Here is a 21844-nt window from a genome sequence, read left to right as displayed (position 1 = left end):
TGGTAGAAGACTATTGATAGCCTCTGTTGAAACTTGCAATAAATTGTAAGGTCCCCAAGTTTACCAAGTGATCATTATGTCCCTGAACATAATGATTGGAAATGTATAACCACCAGCATCATCTCCTCAAGAGGGCTATATGGTGTTTCTGTTTCTCGGGTTTGACTTGAATTATATAACAATTTATGAATCAGAAAAAGGTCAAAATACAGATTAAAGAATGTAAAACATTATATAAGAAGCAAAAAAGGTTTATTCTACCTCAAGTCACCAAAAACTCACATTTCACACTTACCATTCCAGTTTAATTTCGAATTTGCCAAAATTAGTTTAGTAAGGAATTGAAAACTTTTTCTCACAGTTTCAGATGCATTAGTCATTTTTAGGGTTAGTTCGTTCTTAGAAATAACAGAACATCAACAACAATTTGAAGCATCATGAAAGAAATGTGAATTTTAGAGTGTTTATTGTGACACCAATGTTTTTTGCACACTAACATTGGGTTGGTTTAATGGAGCCTTCCCATTCACACATCACAGCTATTGGGGCCTCAGTGTCTTGCTAAGGATACTTGGCTACAATTAAAGGAATCTGCTTATTTTTGGATGGCATATTATTATGTTTTTAAATATGAAATGAACTGTGCCAGTATTTATAATAATTCAGCCTGACAACTCACACTTGATTTATTAGAGCATTTGAATATTACTACAGTTTGCCGTCTAGGCTCATTAGTCTCTGCAAATATAGCAGACATAGAAACTGGGGAGTGATGAGTAAACATCCCTCAAGAGCCTACAGGTGGGTCCCGGAGTTGGTGCAAAGACTGAAACAGTAGGCGGAACTATAGGGTGGCATCAACACTGACATGTCGGGTGTAATACAGTTCTTACCTACAAGTCATGTACTATGATATGGTACAACAAGTTTCTAATGAAAGATAATGATAATTATTAATAATAATAATTTTGAGCAAGTTTCTGACGTGTCATTCCAAAGATATTTCATAAATAAAACTATACCAATAAGAGTGACATAAATAAAATATAAACTAAACTCAATTTTAGCAACATTAACAGTACTCAATATAATTTGGTGTTTTGTTTCTTTACTGGACAGTTTGTGTTTATATCACTGCGCAGTGACATAAACTCAACCTGTTAAGAACAGATTGCCATGGTCGTAGCTGTCACTCAGTGCAAAACTCAGACATTTTTCTTTGCTCTGTGTGTGTGTGTGTGTGTGTGTGTGTGTGTGTGTGTGTGTGTGTGTGTGTGTGTGTGTGTGTGTGTGTGTGTACTGATGGTGGGTGGCGGTGGGGGGTTTGGATCAAAGATCCTTGACATTCACACACACATGCACAGAAACTACATTAGGATGCTGCTTGATGCCATTGCCCAACAGGTCTTTAGCACACAGTTACTACCGTGCCCAGAAGCAACTGAATAATGAGTTAGCATTATGTGATGTTCAAACACATAAGTGCTGCATGTACTGTAAACAGCTGTTTCATATTTATCCCAGACACAATCCCTGTTCCAAGATACAATCCAGTATGTTACCAGTTTAATGTCCATATATAGAGCATAAATAAATCCAGACTAGGTTTATACTTTCACATTAAAGTGCTATGACCTCTTTGTGTGAGATGCAGCTGGCATAATTTATGGCCAGTGTGTATCATATTCATAAAAGCAATGACTGAAGAATGTACATTTTCATATGGAGGCTCACCTTTATAGCAGGAGCCTCTGTGTTGTGGATATTAGGTTTGGGAGTCCCCTCTGTTGTAAGAAGCGTCTCTGCTGGGACCTGGCTCATTCTGTGGGTGTTCATATAAAAACACAGAAAGCAAAAGAAATGATAGTTATTCACAAGAGTGATGTTAAATTATAAGATGATTTAGATGTTATTACTCTTACTATGTTGTCTTTTAATTTCTTTTTTGTTTTGTTGTGGTTTTTTTTTTTTTTTCAAATCTTACAATCTCATTCTTCTTGGAGTTTTTGGTAAAAATTAAATATCATCAGGATTCTCCTACAGCAAACACCAAAATAACCTCGCGACTCTGAGAGAAGCTAAAGACTTAATTAAAAAAGAACTACATTTCTGTAATTCTTATAATCTTATAATTTGAAATCAAATTTTATTGTTAAGCTTGTAAAACTTTTAGCTGAGATTAAAAGCTGCTGCTGGCATGATCTCTTGGCATCAGACAGGTGATATTAAAAACAGGTTTTCCTTTTTCTGTCTGATGTACCTGTTAAATATTACCTGTCACCCCTGAGACCCCTCAGTTGAGAGCTATTCATTTGTCTGGATGCACGGAAAGCTTTTGAGAAACTAGAAAGACAACTACTAATTTCATACTTTAGAAAGGGTTTGGCAAAACCATTTTTTTTTTATTAATTAGTGTATACAGGTCAAGTCTCTTGAATTTGTATTAAGATTCTTAAGATTTTGTAATAGCCAGAGGAACAAGGCAGGGTGCCTGCTTTCACCGCTTTTCTTTGCTGCCGAGCCCTTGCATTAGTCATTTGTAGCACACAGATATGAGTTCTTAATGGCACATGGTCATAGATAAGTGTTACATTATGCAGATGATTTTCTTTTATTCATATCTGACCCCCATGCTTTTTTACCTTGTGTCTTCCATACTCTAAATAGGCTTGAAATGATCAGTCTCCTGACTTTTTTTTGCAGAAAAATAAACTGTTTTCTGAAGAATCAACTGTATTGTAAATACCTTTCTGTCTTGCTCTGTGTTATTGAAATATTTTGTGGCTAACTCAACAATGGAAAGCTTGGATGCCCCCCATGGTCAAATTTAAGTATTTTTAGTTCCATGCTTTTTCATCAACTCGCTTATTTATTTCAATTATCTGAAAAAATTCTGAAACAAATTCTAGAATATACAAAAACAGAGGCATGAAAGGCACCTCAAAGCTTTTGATCTACTGCTGGGCTTCTAAAATGCAGGAGACCCAGTTTTATATTGCTGATTGAAGACCATTGTTTAGTCTAGCTAGCATATTGTTTTGTTAAAAGATAATTTTGTTTAAACAAATAACTTTTTTCTTGTTTTTTTCAAACATAAATAGGGCAGATACTTTCCATCTATTAATGCTTTATATGTACAATGACTTAATTATTTGTAATGTAACTTCAAAACTGAAAACTTTCACTCTTGCCTGAGAAACCTCTGTGGAAGGGCTCTGAAGGCATTTTGTGGAATAACTAAAAGGTTGCAATGTTTACTCTCACTCTTGAGTTCCTTTCCTCAGTTCTGTTCACTCTTTAAAATAAAATAAATTTACTTAAAGAATTTAACTAACAAATTAGATAATTGGAATTGAATCAAAAATAAAAACATTATTGCCAGAATATAAAAAAAAAATCAAGTAGAATCATGTGGCACATTGTGCACTCAGTTCATCTTTAGCACAGACAACCTTAAAGGACTGAGTTCTTACAAATAAAACAAGTGTCCCTGTGATCTTCAAACGATGATATGATAGAATTAACACAGAGAAAAGGACAAAAGGGTTCAATTTGGAAGGCTGTCCCTGTAAGTGTGTGTGTGTGTGTGTGTGTGTGTGTGTGTGTGTGTGTCTTGTTATGCTTCTTGCCAGAGCCAGAAACACACGAGCAGAGAAGACAGGGAAAGTGAATGACACCCACCATATACAGATTTATTATAATTATTATTCGATTTTATTGAAAGTCAGCTTTGTTGCTTGTTTAACCAACACAACTTTTATGAGAGTCACTGGATATCGGGATGTGTGTGTGTGTGTGTGTGTGTGTGTGGCCTATCAGTGATACAGTGCTTTTTACGGTGTCAGGTTTTGGGTTGTATCTGCTCGGCGTTTTGAAAACCCTCCTGGTCCAATCATCATACACTTTCTCTTTCTGGGACGCTACACACAGACACACACTCAGTTCAATCTACACACCATTACACACTCAGACACAGACCTTGTTTATCAGACAGAATCCTCTGACTTGTGTGTATGTGTGCACGTGTGTGGTGTGAACCGGTGCGCATGTAAAGCTGACAGTGTTTCCCTTGTGGGGTGCAGACAACAAACAAGGTCCCTGGTGGTTTTTACTGAAAGAGAGGATACAACACCCTCTCACAAACACAAAGACACACAGAACTCTTAGATGTCAGCTGCTTCATGCCAACCATGGCCATCTGGTTTATGTAACCAGCTCTGGCATTGTACATTTGACCTCTCTGGCTGTGTGTTTGTGTGCATGTGTGTGTGTGTCTGTATATGTGTGTGCACTGCTAGGTGAGGGGCGAAGGATATCGGTGTACATTTGACCTCCAGATTCTTTATTGCGCTGCCACAACCACACTGCTGCACCCTCCAGGGAGTGTCCTCGTATGTCTTCATTTCAGACAGAAGGAGGAGGGAGGACGTGCAGAAAAGAGCACGAGAAGCCAAAATGGCTAAGGAAGAGGAGAAGGCAAGAAATCACACTCTCAAACACACACACACACACATGTCCTCAGATAGAAAATTAATAACCAGAGAGGATGAGCCTCCTAAGTGACCGTGCTGAGCTCAGGGTGAACCATAAACCATTCCTGTGTTTTATTGAAATGCCATCGTCTTATCTTTAAATCTCCCAAATAGCAGCCAAACTTCCAGAGACACAACTGTGTGTGTGTGTGTGTGTGTGTGTGTGTGTGTGTGTGACCTGTAAAGGTAAATTTGAAAGCACTGAGAGAGCTGTAAGCATTCTGACAAAGACTTTCAATCACCACTCCACTACAAGTGTAGGAGGCTTCATATGTGCAACTTCTGAAGGTAGCTGAGCGAGCCTTTTGAATGTGGTATTTTAAGAGCTGCAGTGTTATTTTTGAAGAATAGTATGGTGAAGAGACGTCAGAAAAATGACACAGGCCTTCAAAGTATTGTACAATGGATATAAATTAACAGAAGACTTGGGATTCCCAGACATGCTTATGATGATTTTTTTCCCAAAATAGCTTTCACATGTGTGTCATGCCAGACTGAAAATGTTAGGACTGTGGATTTTAAAGCTAGTGCTGCATTTGTATTGATATGGTCTAAAGGCGTATTGTACAAAATTTGGTGGATGAAATAAAAATAAATAAATAGTTGGAAAAACAGCAGAGTGAATGGATTCATGAGCATAAAACTGATGTAAATCACATTCAGTGGAGACTCAAACAATGAGTTAAACTGTTTCAAAGTTATTCTACTAAATTTTACAGTTACAAATTACAAAGATGAATTTATGTTAGCCCCGTAAATAATTGCCAGAGAATGCTAGTTTTATTTGTTTTTTAAATTTGGGGATTTTATTGAACCTTTTGACAACTAAAAAATTAAATTAAACATTAATTTGCATGTGAGAATTTAAGTGTATTATTTTGCTATATCTGGCATTTTTGTCTAAATTATTGCTTAAAATTTTCTGTTTTTCAGGAAACAAAATACTGATGAGGTCTTAAAAAAATCACAAAAATTATGCATCAAGTATAACACAGCTGGCATTAAAGGGTTAAAGAATGAATCTCGATGAATTATTATTAAAAGACTGTTGCAACCGTAAATCAAGCTAACACTAGCTTATGTCAATACAGGAAAAAATATTAACATTAAAGTAATATATAATTTAAGATGTGAAAATTATATTTACCATTTCTTTGCAGTGTTGCTATATCTGTTATTGTGTTAATTATGTACCTGAATTGTTAAGAAAAAAAAGCACACAGCTGCAAAAGCAAACAGCAGTGCTTTTGCAGCTAATATAATATAATATTGACAATAGTTGTGTTTTAATACATATAAGCTGTAGAAATGTAATAATAGCAGGTAATATCCCAGTATAACCTGCTTCTGTGCCACTGCTTGTGTGTTCTCTTGGGTCATCCACCAGGGCACTGGCACCTATCTGAGGGTGGAGCCTGAGTGCAATTTTACCCCCAGTCCAAGATTTCACAAATGACCCATCTTGGTAAGTGTTGGCTTTTTGTTTTATCCAGATGTTAAATGAAGAAACTAGAAGATGTTATATTTCAAGTGAAGTCATACGCTGATTTTGGCATTAGAGGTTTTTGAAAAACGTTTTCCGTAACCTTGGATGGATCACCAGTGACCTGGTTAATGTTAAGGGGTTAATATCTAGGAAATACACTGGAGCTTATATAGTGTTTTTCTACTCTGCAGACTAACTGCAGACTGAAAGCACCTTTTAATAAAAGCCAGTTTTCAGTTTCATTTTGTTAATAAATTCTTAGATTATGTTGTAAGTGCGTTCTTATGCTTTTTATGGTAGTACTAGTATGCTTTTTATATGGAATTTGTAGACCATTTGCTTAGCAAAAAACACTTGTCGTAATCAAATGTAGCCTTGAGCCCTCTCTGTAGCTCGGTCACATATTGTTAGAAAAAAATGCCAGAAAAGAGGGAGATAAACAAATCTAGCCACTCTTCATATTAAGGTTGCTTCCAGCATAAATACAATGACAAAATGAATGACAATATCAACTTAAAACTGATATTTTTAAGTGTCTTTCTTTGAATCTGCTAAAATAGTTGCACCTAACAGGTGGCTTTAGTGAGGGAGAAAAAGCAGGTCATCTACTAATTGGAGGGTCGATCCCTCACTGCTCCAGTCTGCATTCCAAATATCTTTGGGCAAGACACTGAGTGTGTCTGAGTGTGTGATGGTGTGTCGATTGTTCTCTGATGCATCTATTGGAGTATGAATGTATTAATGTAGAAAAAGCAAAGATAAAAGGGAATGAGGGAAGTTGCAGAGAGTGCTGAGGAAGAGTAGGAAAGCGCTGTATAAAAACCAGCCCATTTAAAGCTTTAGTGCAGGCTCTGTGATTAAGATGTCTGAGAGAATTAATTTCTGTAATATTGGCTATCTTTAGGTCCTGCACGAAACCTTTCTTGGAGTCGTAATATTTCTAAAAAAGAGGCCAGACCTGCCCTGCAGTGCTATCAACTGTTTTAATTATCTGTCTGAAAACAAAGTGTGACATCCCCCCTCCTTTCTTCTGAAGCAGCTTTTGACCTGATATGAAACTTTGTCTTGGAGTTAATCAGAAATTTTGCCTTCTTGCATGCCAGTTGTAAAGGGGATATATCCATCCAGGCATTAGCATTAGAAAGAAAGAAACGGTGGAAATGAGAGGAGAGGAGAGATTGTTTGGCTGCCATCTTAACTGAGTGTGCCTAGCCAAGCCCAGCCAGGAGAAAATATAAACCCCAGAGAATAAGGCTTATTTTGACTGGTGGCCAGTTAGGGGATAAGAAGCTACAAGGGTGTGTGCGTGTATACACTTTTGTGTGTGTGTGGAGAGAGGTGTGTGAATCATTGAGCATGCATGCCATAAAAGTAGCCACCCGTCTCAGGTGTATATGTGTGTCCAAATCTGCATCTAAAGCCTTTTCCACTCACTCCTCCATTTCCATAAGGATAAATGTCATTAGCCAGGCAGCTAGCGGCAAGACGCTACTTTTCTCAGAGTAAGTGTGAGGGGTGACTTTGTCCCTAAGAGAGAGAGTGAGTGAGAGAGAGGTCTGATACACAGACCAGACACAAATCCTCTTACTCGAAAAGAAAGAGAAGGTTTTCGGGTGGCGGCTTAAATCGGCCATTGTGGGTCTACTTTAAGACTTCCTCTGATGCCTTTCTGCCTAGCGCTAATGTAAATAAATGAGCCCCAGTAGGAAACTGAGTAGGAAATGAGGGCAGAAGGTAGAGGGGGATCGTATTCCTTGCTCTGACTATGTAACACACAGCTGGCCTGACTGGTAACAGCACCTTTCATTGTGGATGGGGGTCCGCTGTGTGGGCGATCTTAGTGTGTGGATAGTTACACTATCCTCCAAAGAGGAGAAAAAAGATTAAAGGGAAATTTGTCATAATAATATGGACATCCTGATATGTTTTCCTGGTTGAGTGGTGAAGGCTAGAAGCACTTTCGTGAATTTCCTATTGACAGCTAAATCTCACTACTACACCGCTATCTGTAACAGTACACACTGCACCAGTGATCATCAAGATGAGAGAACACAGTTAGGTTCCCAATCACACCCCACCTACAGAAAGTGTTCCTTTTTCCTCAACTACTACAAACACAACATAGCCCATATTGAGCCATAACAACAAACAACAGTTAAGACAATAGCTTCATTGCATTTATGATGGTACCCCATAAAGGCATGGTCACACCAGAGGCACGTGCAGTAAGTGTGAATACTAAACCATGGAAATTATCCAAGGATTTGCTCACAGAGGGGCCGTAAAGCCATGCTTATGTTTATGTTGCCCTAAATTACTTGCTGCTGGTTGCAGCTCTCATTTGATTAAGAATTTTTTTCCCCTCCTAAACTAATTTTCAGTAGTTGTAATCAAAGAAATGTTAAGGAATGCTGGGATAGGTTCCAGGCATGGATGGATGGCACTGACTAAACCTAAGCAAGTAATTAGCATCTGAAACCTACCATACTAAATTACTGACAAAAAAGGTGATGTCGAAGTGGTTCCAGATACTCTTATGCTTATCTTTTGATGGAAGGTCTGGTCCAAGGTCAGATGATTGTGAGGTTTTTGTTCTTCCTCACTGTGAAAATGACGATAAATGTGAGTTCCTATGCCTTAAAAAATGTTATTAAAGGGGTAAAAATATAATGAGAAGCAACCAAGGGTTTGACCAAGCAGCTGTGACAAGTTAGGAGTGAGAATATGTTGCTCCGTTTGCTATTTACCATGAGATAAATTTGAACTCATTCGTGGATTAAGATTTGACTAAGTCATGGCTGAGAAATTTGGCAATGAAATTTACCCAATTCTATAGATTTAAGGACTTTAAGTCTTCATTAAGTGGTCCTCCTATAAATTGATCAAATTATAGCTGAACATGTAGGCCAACATACAGTACAAAACTGCAAAACACCTTGTTTCTTTATATTTTGCAAGGGAAATGGCAAACAGGTGTAACAATCTAGTGAAATGTACAAACATAGATGGAAATATTGTATATAAGGCAACAACATAATTAATAATGTGTATGTGTTAGTCCCCATAGGGAAATAGTTCAACAAACAATGTGAATGAAGCTGAAAGGCCATATTTGGTATGACCACCTTTATTCTTCAACTGAACTCTCTAAGGGAAACTTTCTTGTAAGTTGATGATTGAGCATGCATCAAGACTTTCTTGTCATTTCTTTATAATGGATTGCATTTATATAGGCACCCAAAGTGCTTTACAATTCCACTATTCATTCACACACTGGTGCAAGCAAACCATAGTTGTAGCCACAGCTGCCCTGGGGCAGACTGACAGAAGCGAGGCTGCCATATCGCGCCATCGCGCCTACTGGCCAACACCAGTAGGTGGTAGGTTAAAGTGCCCAAGGACACAACGACCAGGACAGAGAAAGCTGGGGTATCCAACCGGCAACCATCCGGTTACAGATGAGCTTCCCAACCCCCTGAACCACGGTCGCTTTAAGAACTTTAAAGACTTTAAGAAGTTGTTAGGAATAGCTCTCCAAGCTTCTTGAAGGATATTCAAAGCTCTTCTTTGGATGTTGGCAGCTTTTTGTTCTGTTCTCTGTCAAGATGATCCCACATCGAGGTCTGGGCTCTGGGAAGGCCAATCCATGACTTCCCCATTGTGTTTTTTTTTTTAGCTTTAAAGGGTTTGGATGAGGTTTGGATAACCTTTTTCCTTTAATAAATCAAATCATTTACAAACTCATTTTTGTATTTACTTTGTTTATCTTTGTGTAAAATTACAATTTTGTTTGATGATGTGAATCATGTAAATGTGATAAACATGCAAAAAAGAAAGTGGGTACACTCTTTCTCACATCATTGCATGGCAGGTTTTGAGCCAATAGCTCTTTGGCTAAATCACCCTGTTCACCTTGTTGCAAAAATACACTTTTATGTCTGTCAAACTGGGTTTTTTCCCCACAGATACAACCAAAGAAATTGGAACAAATTCTGTGTTTTTGTAACAGGCTTCTAGTAAAAAAGTAAAACTTTGAAAGACCTTCAGAAATGCCTGGGGAACGAGACTACTACTAGCTACTAACTACACGGCTACATCTGGCCAATAATCAACCATCTGAACTTTTGCACTGTACATCGAACCTTGTTACCTCTTGGGAATTATGAATATTGTGTGTCCAACATTTTAATCAAAATATAGCTTTAGATATCTTTTCTTTAACTCTGAAACAATATTGGTCTTCAGAAAAGTAATCCGTTTTAATCAGCGTAATATATGCGGTGAAGAAGTGTACAATCAGACATCCCAAGATATTTCTAGAGGTTTACTCAACACCACTGTCCTTTGGGGTGACCCAGTGACATCATATATTCCCTTATTAAAACTGCTCTGCTCTGACTTTAGTGCAAACACTACATAAACAGCCTAATCACCGCCGCCGTGGACGCAAGTGTAGCTGTAGGGCTCGCATCATCGCACACACAGAGACCATCATGTACTGCAATCATACCACTGTACCATATTCATATTACAAACACACACAGTGATGTGCGATGATAAACCACATGCCACAGACAGGGAGGGAGGATCAATGAGCTTAATAGAAAGTGACATAAAACAATACCAGATGGCCAATCAGCACTCAGCAGAAGTTGAATGATACCATGAGAAACAAGCAGCACAGCGTTGTCCTCATTTTTGCTTTATAGTATTAGCTCTCATTGGTCATGGCATTTAAAAACCAAACATCTAAAATCTATAAATGTCTAACTGAACAACTAGCCACCTATCCCAGCCATTCACTGTCTTTCAGTGGCCTATTGCTACTCTTATCGCATGTGTAGAGGCAAGCTATAGTTCAATCTGACTAGAATAAAAAACACTGTACTTATATACTTTTAAAACCACATCATAAAATGTTCATCTGTTAAAAACTTGCAGGAATTATTCATAACACACTGTCTCACCTCTATTAGGTTAAAATTCGGGAAGTCAAAGTTAAAAGTTTTTGTTAAATTTTTTACTCACATACTTCAAAATGTCCACCGAATTTGTCAGCCTCTCTATTCATGCAATTTCTTAACCATCACCCCTGCTGTCTTAGACAGGGCTCACATTTGTACCTGATCTATTTTGATTTGGAGGATAACGTAGCAAGTATGTCTTTGGTATTAAACCAGTGTATCCAGAGTGCACAGAGAATAGGGAGGACACGCAAACTCAATCCAGAAACTGAGAAACACAGAGTTTTATGATTACATGACAGCATGTCAGTTCAGACCAGTAAGCAACCAACTCATGTATTGCTGCTATGCTACAGTTACATTTTAGACTGGATAATACAGACTTTGAAAACAATCTTATTGTGAACATAACTGTTTCCCAAATACTAACAATGTCATAACAAAATTAAGTCAAAATGAAAGTTACAATTAAATATAGCTGTGCTAAATACAGTTTTCAATCTGAACTCCATTAACAAGTTCTGTTACATCTCAACACTAGCTGGATAAATGTATGAAGTAATGCAGCGCTAACGCATTAACGAGCATCATTTTAATGAGATTAAAGCTGACAGCACTAGTATAAAGTCATCGTCATGGACATCAAGGACTGGATCAGAACCAGATACTTACTTTGATGTAAGTTGAGTGGAGGAGAATGGATAGACGGACGGATGAAGTTCTTTCTTCAGACAACTGTTGGACAACTATGTAAGCAGTTGTACAAGTTTTACCATTAGAAAATTCACAACTTGTTGAACCTTTGCCTTATTCTAAAGATATCAGCCACTCGACGCCGAGCTTTAGATTGACACAGCAAAGCCTCTTCACTGTTGTACTGTAGTGTAGCCTCTCGTGGTATATTCCTGAAATATACAGTGAAAAGTGAAGGAGATGACATATGATAAGAGCTGTGAGACAGGTCTAAATTTGTGGCATTGAAGTTTAGACTTGTGAGCCAGCTGAACGCCCCGCCAACAGCCAAAGTTTTTGGGGTAAAGATGTTTTATAAATGCTTTCTAGAAGATTCCTCTTCAGCTGTCAATGTTGTCAACCTTACATTTGCTTTCTGCAATTTCTCTTTTGTTCCCGTCATGCACCGACAGCAAACCTCTGGAAATGAGTGGGGATTCATTGCCCTTTTAGAAATTCTGACAAACAACTACTCAGCCTTACAGAGCCCAGCTATGGCCTGTTGAGTAAAGCAACTTCATAGCCATTATAATGTGGATACGCCATTCATTTTAGAGGCGAGTATGTTTGCTTGCCGCCGTCTTTCTCTCTGTCAGTCCCCCTCTCTCTTCTCTCTCTTTCAGCCCCCTCATGTCAGTGAGGTTCACATCATCCTCGTTAAGCGTTTGTCTCCAGTCTAACTCACAGATGATTATTCATTTAGCCGCCTTAGACAGCTCCCGTCAGCTACAAGGACTCCGCTCATCCACCAAGGGACAAATCAACACTCGTTTTTTTTTTTCTCGTTCTCCTCCTCCTCCTTAGTTCTTTCTCCACTTCCCGTCTCTCTCCTGGGCTATTACACTGAGTGTTATGTTTACTATAACCCACATGCTTGTTAATTATAAATCACTGGGTCCTCTTACGTTCTATTAATTGGTACCTCCTCTCTCAGTCTATGCAGGAGCACTGGCAAATAAATTCAGGTAAGGCTTCATTAAGTGGCACTCTCACAACAGATCTTGACACACGGTACGGAGGCAATAAAACAAGGCTGTTTGGAGGGGTGGAAGGTTTTCAACAACTGTAATCAGTGTTTTACAGTAGTCGGCGGCACAATCTGCAAAGTGCCAGGCCTGCTACTCCCTGTAGGACCAAGAAAAGGAGTCAGCACTGGAGAAAGCGACGAACTGCGATACAGCCGTGGCACAGTTTGACTTGAGTTCATCTGACCATTTTCAAAAGAATACGCAAGAGTACTTTGTCAGTCATCAAAGGCAGTTCATCAAAGCCACCAACTTATTTCTGATGCAGCTGTTGTTTGACCTAGAAAGGTGTTGGAGAGTATTCAAAGTTTAATGACAGAGGGGAATTGATGCCATATTGATGCTAAATATTAAATATGAGCGTCTTTTGCGTAGGGCAAACTTTAAAGTAATACTGATGCAAGACTCTTCCAGTGCTTTTGTTTGTTTGTTTGTTTGTTTGTTTGTTTGTTTCATCATTACAATATTGAGCATGTTCAGGTTATCCAGAATCATTTCATGGTGGTTGTGCTAACCTTGTCTCTGAATGACTAAATCACAAAGTTTATTTGGCATAAACCAGGCAAGTGGTGAACGACCTAGGGTTAAGGTTAGAATGCATTTCCTCTCATGGGCTACAAAGATAGAAACTACGAGATGTTACCTTTCAAATCAAATATTTTAATTGAGCTTAACCTTAGAGTTTTTCTGTTATAAACTTTATATTTAGGTATTGCAAAGAAGAAGAAAAAGGTAAATGCAAAACTAACCAAAATCCCCAACACTGAACTTGTCACTAGATGGACGTTAAAGCTCCTTTTCCATTTTAGCTACTAGTCATTATAGCAACATGGCCAGGCATCCCGTGACATAATTAGTGTGCGACAAGAAAGCTACAACCACGGTGGACGTCGAGGCGACGATATACCTGCTACTTGGTCCGTAGCTTTTTGTCAGACTCCGTTTTCAAAAATGGCAGTTTTGACGTAACAAGACGCTCGTATGACTCATCAAGTGACACCACTTGATGAGTCATTTTAGTAGCTGCTTGGATTGCTTTGCAACCCTGCTGAACAGGTACTATTTTTGTACCTGGTACCAGGTACTATGATCTAATGGAAAACTCTAAATACCATAGTGAGTTGATCTGAGTTGGTACTAATGGAAAAGGGGCATAAGAGATTAATTAGCAAGCCGATCAATTACTACATCATTTATTAACGATATTAAAAAGAGGATAAGATGCATAATGATCTTTCAGATTTTGCGCTGCGTGTTACCTGATTGATTGATCTATCACACCATACATTCAATATTCTGTAGTAATTTATTAGAACGGCACATTCAATATCAAGGGACATAGGTGAACAAAAATGAACATCCATTTTTCAATGCCCCGCTATTTCCACGGCATTGAATAATGTTTTGTCAAAGCCATCATTATCTCACATTTACGCACAAGGTGTCCTTTTGCTGTGCTGCATGATGCGCCAAGCTCTGGCAATAGTGAGATCCACCTGGCACAACTAGTCATTTTTGCAGGGGTCAAGGGTGTGTGAGGTCAGGTTTAACCCTAAACCGTCTTTCCCTACTCCTGACCAAACACTTTTTAGTGCCTAAGCTAACCAGGTAGTTTAGTGCTTAAATTAAATAGTAAATGGACTGTCTCTTATGTAGCCAATTTCTAATCTATTTAAAGTCAAGTTTGACTTGACTTCGACTTGACTGACTAGCCCTTTTCTAATCTACTTGAGCACTCAAATTAACTTTAACAGAAGTATGTAAAGCTAATGACAGGACACCTTCACCTGCAAATACAGTAAGTTGTTATTTATTGTTCTGGAACTTGAGCTGAGCAGGAATCCACGGTCTAGATCCACAGGAGAAACCCTGAGCAGGGGGCCTATTGGGCAATCGTGGCTCAGGAGCAGTTCGTCTTGTAATCGGAAGGTTGCCAGTTCGAGCCCCGGCTCCGACAGTCTCGGTCGTTGTGTCCTTGGGCAAGACACTTCACCCGTTGCCTACTGGTGGTGGCGCCAGTGTCCGGCAGCCTCGCCTCTGTTAGTGCGCCCCAGGGCAGCTGTGGCTACAATGTAGCTTGCTATCACCAGTGTGTGAATGTAGTGTAAAGCGCTTTGGGGTCCTTAGGGACTAAGTAAAGTGCTGTACAAATACAGGCCATTTACCGATTTTTTCAATCCAGATATGAGCCAAAATGAGAGAGAATGTTTTTTGGGGCAGTTTTTGACTTGTTGACTCAATAAGTAAATTTTCATTCAAGTGTGTGAGCATCTGATCCTGGTATCCAGTTCTTGTAATATATCCACAAACCTGCCATTCTTCAACCGTAAGCCTCCTTCAGGCCAACTGTGACATTCCATACTAAAAGAAATGTCAGACCACTACGTACAACGATGCCTGATTGTGGTGTTTACTTTAATTATAAGAAACAAAATAACAAATCGTGTGTAATCACCTGTAGTTTTGAACTTGTAATTTGACAAAATATTTTCCAGACTGGATAATTCATGCAGAAATGCAAAGAGTCAGACGTGCACGGAAGCACAAAGAGACAAAGCGGTCTCAGAGATAGAGCAACTGAGGGTTTGCTCATGGACCTGAAATGACTGGGTACAGTATCACGCCAGAGAGCTCCATTAGAGATAATTGGATGGATTTCATATTAATATATGCTCTGTCATTTAGCATTGCACACAGGCTTAACCTCTGCGAGGGATTTCATCCCCTGCCAAGTCCTGCAATCATACACTTCACACTGATCATAATGGTTGGAATACTGTTCCAAAGCAGGCAGAATGTTAAAGAAGTGTTGGGGAAAAAAAACTGGAAAAAAGGGGAAAAAACATGTTTCTTTTAATACCTTTTGCACTGACTTATTTAATCTTCTAAATTTAATTGCAGCATTGTTGTTACATTTCAAAGACACTGGTGTACAGGTGGACACATTGACATCTCACTGCTGCCTCTGATCTACAAAGTCATCTTTCCTCTAAAATTTTATTTAACATATATTCTTATGTAACATTTATTTATGTGAATATATGTTATATATGACCTAATAAAGATTAATAACATTATAAGCTGGTATTATTAGCTTTTAACAATTGTTACTTAATATACTGTTTCATAATGTTAATAAAATCTTTGCGATTCTTATTAGCTTTTTTAAATCAATGTAAAGTTCAGCTAGTGTGCCCGTTATGTCTTTGCTAAACTTTGTCGAGCTTAATTTTTTTATTAGGATTGACATGAATTAACAGCTTTTTGCAGCATGCAGATCTAAAGTGGGAACATTGCTTTATATAATAAATATAATATAATAAATATTATCTGTTCTGTCACAGCTCCCTCATCTAGAATTGATGGTTATTAACAAGTAATTTTTATGAGAGCTTAAGCAAGTCTAATCATAGTATAAATATTTTTCAGACACACACACACACACACACACACACACACACACACACACACACACACAAACACAAAAGTACTGAAAGTGGAAAATGTTAACTTTAAAATAAAGTCACATACATTTATTTTGGGCATTGCAAACACATTTTTATTTGAGTGCTCCAAATAGGTAAAAACTTTGTTAATAAAAAATGAATAAATAAATAAATAAATAAATCCTCTCTCTACCTTCAGTCCCAGGTGGATCTGGAAATTAAAAATAATTGACAAAGGACAACAAAACTGAAAAAAAAGAATTTAAAAGATAAATTTAATAATTCAGTAGAATTGTCAAATGCCAGTGTTTTTCTCTGAGTTTGAAGTCAAGCATTAACACTTTTGATTTCTTTTCCACATTCACAGTAATCAAAACCAATTCCTTTTTCCACTAGAATCCACTAGACGCTTCTTTTGTCACAGTGAAATGCCACGCAGTAACAAAACTACCTAAGTGATTATGCAAATGTGGGCTAGTAATTTAAACTGTCTGTGATAAAGATATCTTCCTCCTATGGGCATTTATGAGGAAAAAAACACACAAAGTTTAAGCCAAGATTTATTTGGGTGGAAAAGAGAATGTTTCTTTGATCATGGCTTGAGTGTCAGGGTTAATTACACAGGTTGCAGAGGCTAATGCTTAATCCTATTTCTAGCCTTTTTAGCATCTACCCTCACCAACAGCAACACCTGCTTAGAACAGCATTTCAACTCAGTGACACCCCACAAAATGTCTCCAGTACACCGGGAAGTCAGCAGTGGCTCTCCCTAAATTGGCAGGGGCAAAAGAGGCCGGAACAGTAATAGGAAGATCCTCTTCAAAAAGCCCCTTCACCTTTTTTTCCCTCTCACTCTCCCTCTTCCTCCTCCTGTTTTGCTCATCAGAGAGAAATCTCTTTCAACTAGCCGAGAAGGTTTTGGACAACTGTGCAGTCTGACATAATTATCAGTGGCTTGGCTTTAATCACACTCTCCTCGGACTCCTCAGCGCACATTATCTGACACCAAACACAGACGCTCTTCTGCCTGAAACAGGCCAATTTAGCCTCCTAATGCCACTCAGAAAGCCAGCCGTCACAGACAACTAGAGATGGACAGAGAAAAAGCGGCAGAAAGTGAGAGCGAGGGAGAGGCGAGGCGTAATTATGCACCATATTTTGGCTTTGTTGTTTCCTCCCCCCCTCCCGTTATGCTTTTTTTTTATTCCTTTACTTTGCGCACTTTTAATAAGTCTGAAAAAGTGTCAGTTTGATTCAAGTCTAACAAAGCTGTGGATGATTTATGTCAAAAGGTTGCGGCAGAAAAAAAAGGAGTTAGGCAAGATTTGAGAGACAGTTTCAAGGTAGCAAAGCTTCAATTAACCCGAGTTGCCTGTATAGGATATCATTTGAATGACTGCTGAATTAATAAGTGCTTTTTGAAAATCTCTTGAAATGTGTTCTTGAGATACATCAAATGTAATCAAAGGAAATTAAATTCTTGTACCTGGCTTAGGATAATTTGAGGTCTTTTCAAATCCATGTTGAAGCTCATCAGAACTTGAGCTTCGTACATGAGCTGGAACCGGCTATAATTGTTGTGGAATTTTGCCTTGTTTTGCTTCACAATTACTTACAAGTCTGTAAGTGGCAATTTGGCGACTCTCAGAACTGTGTTTTGGCTCATGATTTGCATGTAGAAGTGAAAATTAGTGGCCACATCCCCAAGAACACTTCCAACCATGATTCTAAAAATAAAAAGGGACCTTCGGCAATGCTTAAACCACAGCTCTAAGAGATGATAATATTTGTTCTGGCTGTCCCTTCTCCATACTCAAATGGGTCAGAGAAAAGAAGGAGTGGGTGGTGGAGTTGTGGGTGGAGCGAAGGGAGATAACTTCAAAGTGATAGAGAGAGAGAGAGAACGATCACAAACAGTAGCACTTGCTAATGTGTTCCCAGGATGCAGCCATTCCAACCAGACCCCTGGACCTTTGATACCGTCTTTGACAGAACATCCTGCAGAAGAAAAAAAATGAGCCATCACGAGCTATCAGCAGGACGCCGCGCTCTCTTTGGGTAATAGGCAGTGAGCCCGGACAGGGTCGTATTGCTCTTCAACCTCTGAGATACTGAGAAGACGCTTTTGCTTGCACGGCAGATTTTACATAATAGCAATGTTGTAAAATAATATCAAAGAGTGGAAATGGGATGCGACACACAAGAATGAACAAACTGTGATCATAACAATTACGTATTAATGAGTGAGAATGCCATTAACATGGCAGTATCTTACAAAGAATTACTTAAGTTACATCAGTTTTCTACCAGTCAGCATATCAGAGCTGCCTCAGGGGACAGAGGCAAGGTACACCATGGACAGGTCGCCAGTCTATCAGAGATAATGCACACAATTTAGAATTGCTTATTAGCATCAAATATACAGAAAGGACCCATACAGGCACAGGGAGAACATGCAAGAAAAACCAAGTGGATTTGAACTGCGACCTTTTTGCTGTGAGGAAGAAATACCACCCACATTAAATAGCATTTCGTTAAATGATTAAATTAATCTTTGATATTTTATTAAAGTACAACAACAGTTAACTTTGGGTTCAGCTTTTATTACAAAGCCATCCCTCCCTAACTCTGAGAAAGTAGGAAAGGTGCAGTCCTGTGAATCCAAAGAGTTGTGTTTTATTTTTACCAAAAAATAAACTGTTTTTTGGAATGTATTTTTTGTCAGAAAAATTATTCGGCAGTACAGCTTTTCAGTTAAAAGCTGGAATTTCTATAAAAGGCTGGGTGCTAACAGACCCCAAACCCTGACCCTGCATTGGTTCTGACCTGGTGGATATTGAAAGGGTAAAATAAGAATGTTTAAACTCATTTACTGGATTGTGTCCAGTTTCAGCTGTTGCCTAAACTACTTAAACAGATTTTCTTATCCTGTTTCACACTAGTTACTGGGAACATTCCTAAGTACTACTCACACAACACAGAGAAACTGATTAACAATCTGAGTCTATAAGTGGAAGAAAACGGTACTTTGACAGACAGTTGGCATTTGGAATTACAAATATGTTTAAGTGTTTTAAAAAAGTCAGATGCAAAAACACCCTTAAAGTGATTCACACAATTTCATGAGGAATCAAGAGGACCTAGAGATGCTGCACTTGTTCTAAGTTACCCACAGCAGTACATCTGTAGGTTAGAAAGTGAGGAAGAAAATGTAGGCAAAAGAAAATGCAAGCCATGAAAACAAAGGAAGATGTGCTCATCGAACAAGTGAGAAAGGGTAAGAGATCGTCTTTCCACCCAAATGCAGTGGCAGCAGTGACCGCTCTGCCAGCTTGTGCCACATCAGTTTGAGGAGGTCAAGGCATCCCCTGGCAGGCTGCGTCTGGCCTGGTCTCACCACAAGAGGAGTACTGGTCCAGGGCCAAACCTCCAGGCCTGCCGCCTGCTCTCCCAGTAGAGGAACCCACACTTCACTTGCTTTTCACTGGGGGCAAGTCAGGGAACCGCTGGGGCGTGGGCTTCCAGCTCCAGAGCTGCACCCCTTCAAACCAACAGGAAGTGCAGGAGGTGACCCGGACCAGCTCTAACTGTCAACTAGCCAGCCAGAGCACAGGAAAAAGAGAGGTGACAGAGGCCAGGAGGGGAGAGGAGAGGAGAGGGGAGGAGAAGTCGGTGAGGAGAGGAGAAAGATGACAAGAGGTTAGGTGTGAGCTACCCAGGGAGACGTTTGTCCAGCAGCCTTACAGTATGAAGCAGCTCTACTGAGTCGGATGTTCTTACAGTTATCAGTGCAGCCTGCACTTGAGCACAAAGATACAAGAATTTTTCCAAAGATCTACAAGTTAAACATTTAAAACTACATTTACAAAAAATGCTTAAAGTGCCAGTTGTTATTATTCCTGCTTAAATCTACTTAACAAAAGGTATTCCTGCTAACTCCTTGTTTAACCCTTGTGTGGTGTTCATATTTTTGTTACTCAGCCAGTGTTCATGGGTCTGGTGGACCTGCTAGAGTTTTGGCTTTCCAAATTAACACTATCAAACAATTTTATATTAAATTACTCAACAGATGTTCACTTCATCCCAATTACAAGCCATATGAACAGCAAACATGGTTAATTTTTTCCCTTTACCTTTGTTAGATCACATTTATGAATTAATGTGCTTCTCGTTTTGTTTTTTTTTATAAAATGTTATAAAAAAATAAATCAGTTATAATCAAGTGGAGTGAGTGGAAAGACACAACACATTTACACGTGAAGCAATATGTTTCACAACTAAATGGGATCAGCTGCTCATCAATGGTGACATTAGGCCCAGGGTTGTAAAACAGGGAGAGGTGGCGCACCCACTTATCCCACACTGTCCTGATGGCAGCTAGCTTGTCTCTCTGCCGTCGAGCTGGTCTGTCGTCTCGGTTATCAAAACAGATAATCCTGGAAATTGTGTGGAAGTTTTCCAGAGACATTGATGCACGGAAAGGTTTCTGCATCCCACAGGGATTCTGTGGATTCCCCTTTGGACCTGAAAACTCCTGCAAGGATAAGAACCAAAGTAGGCCTTTGGGGTTCTTAGATGAATTTGGTCCATCTCCTTCCACCTCTCTCCAAAAACACACCTTCCTTCTAGATTACTGCAATCCAGAATAATTTTCTGGATGGAATCTGGGATGAAAAGCTCAAATGAAGACTTGATGTCCTGCACATGAGTAACTGCCAGCCGTGTTGGCCCTGGCTGATCACAGTAGCAGCTCTGCAGGGTGGCTCATTTCTTGGGCAAGAAGACCATTCAATTTCACCAGTTATTGACATCCATATTTCTTCACTTGCTGTCTGGTGGGCTTGTTCTGGTCCTGGAGCTGGCTGCAGATGGGGTACTCGTCTTCATTTTGTTACTAAATGGTGCTCAACCTCATCCTCTTCTTCAAAGTCCCTGTCAGACTCTGAATTTTCAGAAATGTGAAATATTCTGAAACCTCTCTGTCAACATCATCATCCGAAGCCCCTCTCTCTTCCAAAATCAATTGGATGGCCCTCGCAGCAGATAATATTTTGCCATCTTGATCAGTTGTGATAAGGAACCATATTGGCAAAGTCTTATTTATAGTATTATGCCCCTAATTTGCAGGTGGGACAGGGTATGAGAAAATAAAATTTGGATCCCTCAAGAAAGAGGGTAAAATGTGCGGGAATGTCAGAGCAGAGGGTGTTGATAGTTGAATTTTCAACAATGTTGCAACTTTGTGCGCGAGCAGGAGGGGAAGAAAACACTATCAGCAGCACCAGAAAGGAGGAAGACAGAGTGTAGGAACACAGGACCTACACTTTCAACACTTTTATTAGACCTGGGTCCAGTGGACCCGAACACCTTGTATGTAATGTAAATGCGTGGGGGGAGGTACAGTATGAGGTCATTGAAAATTAGTTTGGATTTATGTTCTTCACAGAAAATAAGCCAAAGCCAATGAATTTCAGGTTGAAAAAATAATTAATTGTTTAATTTTTCTTTTGAAAAAAACTGAAAACGGGTCTCACAGACCTGAACACCATACAAGGGTTAAGTCCCGTCTTCTCTTTTAATATTGTCTATACTGTTCTGGAATGCACTGCACAGAAATATACTTAGCTTACTCTCTGTGTGTGTCTTGCTAAAGTCACAA

General features: G+C 39.1%; 1 long non-coding RNA gene across 1 annotated transcript in view; it reads right to left on the bottom strand.

Annotated features, from left to right (window-relative positions):
• The window catches only part of LOC309720922, a 130360-nt gene that overhangs the window by 22524 nt on the left and 85992 nt on the right, over nt 1-21844 (bottom strand). Inside the window, exon 3 of the long non-coding RNA XR_014280606.1 lies at nt 1735-1822. This is a non-coding gene — a long non-coding RNA (uncharacterized lncRNA). The remainder of the gene's footprint in view (nt 1-1734; nt 1823-21844) is intronic.

This window comes from Aulonocara stuartgranti (genome assembly GCF_965226115.1).
Source record: "Aulonocara stuartgranti genome assembly, chromosome: 13".
Taxonomy (NCBI): Eukaryota; Metazoa; Chordata; class Actinopteri; order Cichliformes; family Cichlidae; genus Aulonocara; species Aulonocara stuartgranti.
Note: the sequence above shows the minus strand (reverse complement) of the source record. Positions and strands in the feature narration are given on the sequence as shown.